Raw genomic sequence first — 6,000 nt, forward strand, 5'->3', positions numbered from 1 at the left:
TGGCCTTCTTGAAGATAGGGACTGTACCTTTGTGGTAGGTGTTTAGGCAGTGTCTGTTGAATGAATGAATTCAAAATTAAAGATCTAGGGCTTCCCTGGTGGCACAGTGGTTAAGAATCCGCCTGCCAATTCAGGGGACATGGGTTCCAGCCCTGGTCCGGGAAGATCGCACGTGCCAGGGAGAAACTAAGCCCATGCGCCACAGCTACTGAGCCTGTGCTCTAGAGCCCATGGGCTACAGCTACTGAGCCTGCGCGCCATAACTACTGAAGCCCACGTGCCTAGAGCCTGAGCTCTGCAACAAGAGAAGCCACTGCAATGAGAAGCCCGCGCATCACAACAAAGAGTAGGCCCCACTCGCTGCAACTAGAGAAAGCAACGAAGACCCAACGCAGTCAAAAATAAATGAATAAAATAAATAAATGTATTAAAAAAAGTTTATATTAAGAAAACAAAATTAGAGATCTAAATATACAAGTGAGGTAATAGAGATGATTAGTCAGAGATTAACACCTTATCTATGAATCAATAAAGGGTTAGTGGGAATGAAGGATTGGAGAGGGTCACATATTTTCCAATGTCTAAGAGGCTTCATTGGTTCCAATTGCCTACAAGAAAACAGATCACTTACAAAAGGCCTGTGATGGTAACCTGGGCACATTTTCCAGGACTGGGAGGCATTTCCCCAATCACTTGGCGAGGATGTTAGAACTGAGCTAAGCCTAAGCTTTCTGACACATGCTATGTAACCTTCCCCTACTTGCTGATGAGTTGGTAATAAAAATACTAACCATCAGAGGTCAAGACTAATTTCTGGCAGCCGTTCCGCGGAGGGACGAGGCACAGCCGCGGAACCGCCGCCAGATTCGCTCTCTGTCCACGCCGCCTGTCGCGCTGGCCGTCGCGCCGCCCGCCCGCCCACCAGCCCCGCATCCGCCGCCGCCGCCGCCGCCACCGCCATGGGAGTGCAGGTGGAGACCATCTCCCCCGGAGACGGGCGCACCTTCCCGAAGCGCGGCCAGACCTGCGTGGTACACTACACTGGGATGCTTGAAGATGGAAAGAAATTCGATTCCTCCCGGGACAGAAACAAGCCCTTTAAGTTTGTGCTGGGTAAGCAGGAGGTGATCCGAGGCTGGGAAGAAGGGGTTGCCCAGATGAGCGTGGGTCAGAGAGCCAAGCTATCTCCCCAGACTATGCCTATGGCGCCACTGGGCACCCAGGCATCATCCCACCAAATGCCACTCTCGTCTTTGATGTGGCGCTTCTAAAACTGGAATGACAGGAATGGCCTCCTCCCTGATTTCCCCATTCTTGGATGTGCCATGGAAGGATCCGGCGCCTCCAGATGCGCACAGCGAGTCCGTAGGGAGCTTTTCCTGATGTTCCACTACACTCTTCGTATAAACATCTTCCCTGACTGAATGTGTTCTGTCACCGGCTTTGCTCTTCCGCTTTCTCCTCGTGTGTGTGTTGACCTGAACTATATGCCATAAACCTCAAGTTACCCATTTTAGTTTGTTTTCGTTTTGGGGTGAAGATTGAGTTTCAGTCCTTTGGATCTAGGTTTCCAGTTAAGTACTAGTCAAGTATTAACAGCACAAATAATGGGTTAACTTTAGAATAGGAATTGGTGTTGGGGGGAGTGCAAGAATCTTTATTTTATTTTATTTTTGGATGAACGTTTTATCTATTATATATTAAACATTCTTGCTGCTGCGCTGCAAAGCCATAGCAGATTTGAGGCGCTTTTGAGGGCCGAATTATTCTCCAAGTTGAGAGATGTCCTCGGGTTGAATTAAAAGCCCTACCCAAAACTAAAGTGGGAAGGGGAGAGCCTTTGCCTCCACTGTCCCACCCCCACCCTCCCCTTAACCCTCTGCCTTTTGAAAGCAGATCATTTTCACTGAGATGTTGGACACTACAGGTGTGTGTCACCGGGCCAGCAGGGACCTCTGAAGCCTTCTTCATGACCTGGCTTTTTTTTTTTTTCCATCCTGTGGTTTTTCTAATGGATATTTAGGACTTTTGTAATCTCATAGCTATCCAGACTCCACTTCCTAAATTTTAAGAACTTTAATCAAAAGTTAAATTGAAGGTGCTGTTTGTAGACACTTAACACCCATGAAAGCCCAGTCATCATGACAAATCCTTGAGTGTCGTCTTAAGAAAATGATGCTGGTCATCACAGCTTCAGCATCTCCTGTTTTTTGACGCTCAGCTCCCCCTGCTGATCTCAGAGTTTCCTGGCTTCTCCTTCCTCCCTCTCACCCTCTGCTGTCCTGTGTAGTGATTTGGTGGGAGAAATTGCTGCCTACTCGCCCACCCCTACCCCACCCCCTGCACTACATATGAGTTTCAAGTTTTATTATTGCAATAAAAGTGCTTTATGCTGGCTTTTCTCAAAAAAAAAAAGACTACTTTCTGCTAAATGCAACCAACCAATTACCCTATGGCTGTTGCTTGCAATAAATATTTCTCATTCAATACATTGGTCATTTTTTGTTTTGTTTTCTCAAGATTACAAGGAACATAACCCCTGCATGCAAATAAGGCATGCCTGCCCAACCTTCTTCCAAAGTCCAAGTCAAGAAGCTTCAGGGAGTTACAACTAGAAAAAAGACATCTCAGCTCCTTTTCTTCGAATTTTATTCATTAACTTAAATATTTAGCGAGCACCTCCTAGGTACCAGGGATCTTTATGGCACAAAGTATACATCAATGAACAAAACAGACAAATTTCTCTCCTCTTGGTACTTACATACAGGTGCAGGATTATCATTACTAATAGTGGGTCTATTCTCTACCTGGCAGGCACGAGACATTTTGTCCACATGCAGTATTTTGCCAACCAAACTTTTTTTTTTCCTAAGACTATAAATCTGATATTGCAGTTTGTCAGTGAGTCTTGATTCTTGATAATGACCTTTCCCTCCCATAAACTGCTCAGAACTTTGTACCCTCCTAGTAAAATATATCTTGCCTTACCTTGTAACTCAGTTATTTTTATACTTGCTTTATTCTCTAGCATGTTTTAAATTCTTGAAAATCTTACTTTGTTTATTCTTTTATCTCCTACACAGTGCCTTACACATGATAAATGTTCAACAAATGTTTAATTTGGACTTAATTCTGGTTTTTAAAATGGAGGCATAGTTAACATACAACATTACATTAGTTTCAGGTGTACAACACAATGATTTGATATTTGTATATATTGTGAAGTGATCACCACAATGTCTAGTTCATATCCATCATCATACATAGACACAGAATTTTTTTTCTTATGATGAGAACGTTTAAGATTTACTCTCTTGTGGACTTCCCTGGTGGTGCAGTGGTTAAGACTCTGCGCTCCCAGTGCAGGAGCCTGCGTTTGATCCCTGGTCAGGCAACTAGATCCCACATGCATGCCGCAACTAAAAATTCACATGCCACAATTAAGGGGCTGGCGAACTGCAACTAAGGAGCCTGCCTGCTGCAACTAAGACCCAGTGCAACTAAATAAATTAAATAAATAAATAAATATTTAAAAATTTACTCTCTTAGCAGCTTTCAGATATACCATACAGTATTACTAACTCTAGTCACCATGCTGTACACCACATCCCCATGACTTATTTATTTGATAACTGGAAGTTTGTACCTTTGACCCCCTTCACCCATTTTCCCCCATCCCCCCACCCTTTGCCTCTGGCAACCACCAATCTCTTCTCTGTATCTATGAGCTTGGCTGGTTTGTTTTTCTTTTTTTTTCCTTTTTGAATTGCACATGTAAGTGAGATCACATGGTATTTGTCTTTCTCTGTGTGACTTATTTCACTTAGCATAAAACCCTCAAGATCCATTTCTATTTCACAAATGGCAAGATTTCATTCTTTTTTTATGACTGAATAATGTTCCATTGTACATATACATACCACATTTTCTTTATTTATTCATCTGTCAATGGACACATATTATTTCTATATCTTGGCTTTTGCAAATAATGCTGCAATGAACATGGGGGTGCAGGTATCTTTTCAAGTTAATGTTTTTGTTTTCTTCGGATAAATACCCAGAAGTAGAATTGCTAGATGATAGAGTATTTCTATTTAAAAATTTCTGAGGAACCTCCACACTGTTTTCCATAGTGGCTGCACCAATTTACATTCCTACCATATGTGTAAGAGGGTTCCATTTTCTCTCCATCCTTGGCAACACTTGTTATTTCTTGGTTTTTTGTTTGTTTGTTTTTGATAATAGCCATTCTAACAAGTGTGTGGTGATATCTCATTGTCTGATTTTCGTTCCCCTGATGATTAGTGATGTTGAGTATCTTTTCATGAACCTGTGGGCCATCTGTATGACTTCTCTGAAAAAACATCTATTCATTACTTCTGTTTTTTAACAAAGACTTTATCACAATTCTTATAATGAGTATAATTCTCATTTAAACTAGTTATACACAATTACACTACTTTCCTTTCACAGTGCTTTGTGAAAAGGAAACCTCAATAAATATTTGCCGAACAGAATTGAACATGTTTAAAGTAATTTTACTTACTTAAAATTTTTTAAATCAGTTCTTATGAGGACTTTAAATTCCTCTTTTGCCTAACCACCTAAAATCAATCCTTTAAAAAGGAAATAAAAGAGTAACTGAGGAAATAAAAACATAACCATCAGATTTTTAAAAATTGTGGTATGGTTGCTTTATAATGTTGTGTTAGTTTCTCCTGTACAACAAAGTGAATCAGTTATATGTATGCATATATCCCCTCCTTCTTGGACCTCTCTGCCACCCACCTAGCAGCAAGCTGAGCTCCCTGGGCTATACAGCAGGTTCCCACAAGCCATCTGTTTTATACATGGTAGTCTATATATGTCAGTCCCAATCTCCCAATTCATCCCAATTCCCCTTCCCCGCTCCCCCCTCTGTGTCCACACATCCATTCTCTACATCTGCGTCTCTATTCCTGCCCTGCAAATAGGTTCATCTGTACCAATTTTCCTAGATTCCACATATATGCGTCAATATATATTTGTTTTTCTCTTTCTGACTTACTTCACTCTGTATGACAGACTCTAGGTCCATCCACCTCACTACAAATGGCCTGATTTCATTCCTTTTTTATGGCTGAGTAATATTCCTTTGTATATATGTGCCACATCTTCTTTATCCATTCATCTGTCGATGGACACTTAGGCTGCTTCCATGTTCTAGCTATTGTAAATAGAGCTGCAATAAGCATTGTGGTACATGACTCTTTTTGAATTATGGTTTTCTCAGGGCATATGCCCAGTAGTGGGATTGCTAGGTCATATGGTAGTTCTATTTTTAGGTTTTAAGGAACCTCCATACTGTTCTCCATAGTGGCTGTATCAATTTACATTCCCACCAACAGTGCAAGAGGGTTCCCTTTTCTTCACACCCTCTCCAGCATTTGTTGTTTGTAGATTTTCTGATGATGCCCATTCTAACTGGTGTGAGGTGATACCTCATTGTAGTTTTGATTTGCATTTCTCTAATAATTAGTGATATTGAGCAGCTTTTCTTGTGCTTCTTGGCCATCTGTACGTCTTCTTTGGAGAAATGTCTATTTAGGTCTTCTGCCCATTTTTTGATTGGGTTATTTATTTATTTTTTGATATTGAGCTGCATGAGCTGTTTGTGTATTTTGGAGATTAATCCCTTGTCAGTTTCTTCATTTGCAAATATTTTCTCCCATTCTGAGAGTTGTCTTTTTGTCTTATTTACAGTTTTCTTTGCTGTGCAAAAGCTTTTAAGTTTCATTAGGTCCTATTTGTTTATTTTTGTTTTTACTTTCATTACTCTAGGAGATGGATCAAAAAAGATCTTGCTGTGATTTATGTCAAAGAGTGTTCTTCCTATGTTTTCCTCTAAGAGTTTTATAGTGTCTGGTCTTACATTTAGGTCTTGAATCCATTTTGAGTTTATTTTTGTGTATGGTGTTAGGGAGTGTTCTAATTTCCTTCTTTTATATATAGCTGTCCAGT

The 6,000-nt window shown here is 40.9% G+C and overlaps 1 pseudogene across 1 annotated transcript; it reads left to right on the forward strand.

The window, feature by feature from the left end:
- Positions 1–822: 822 nt before the first annotated feature.
- Positions 823–1,852, forward strand: LOC117201719 (peptidyl-prolyl cis-trans isomerase FKBP1A-like; annotated as a pseudogene). The gene has a single exon (XR_007478460.1). The product of XR_007478460.1 is annotated as a peptidyl-prolyl cis-trans isomerase FKBP1A-like (transcript).
- The last annotated feature ends 4,148 nt before the right edge of the window (positions 1,853–6,000 follow it).

Source organism: Orcinus orca, chromosome 7 (assembly GCF_937001465.1).
Source record: "Orcinus orca chromosome 7, mOrcOrc1.1, whole genome shotgun sequence".
NCBI classification, from domain to species: Eukaryota; Metazoa; Chordata; class Mammalia; order Artiodactyla; family Delphinidae; genus Orcinus; species Orcinus orca.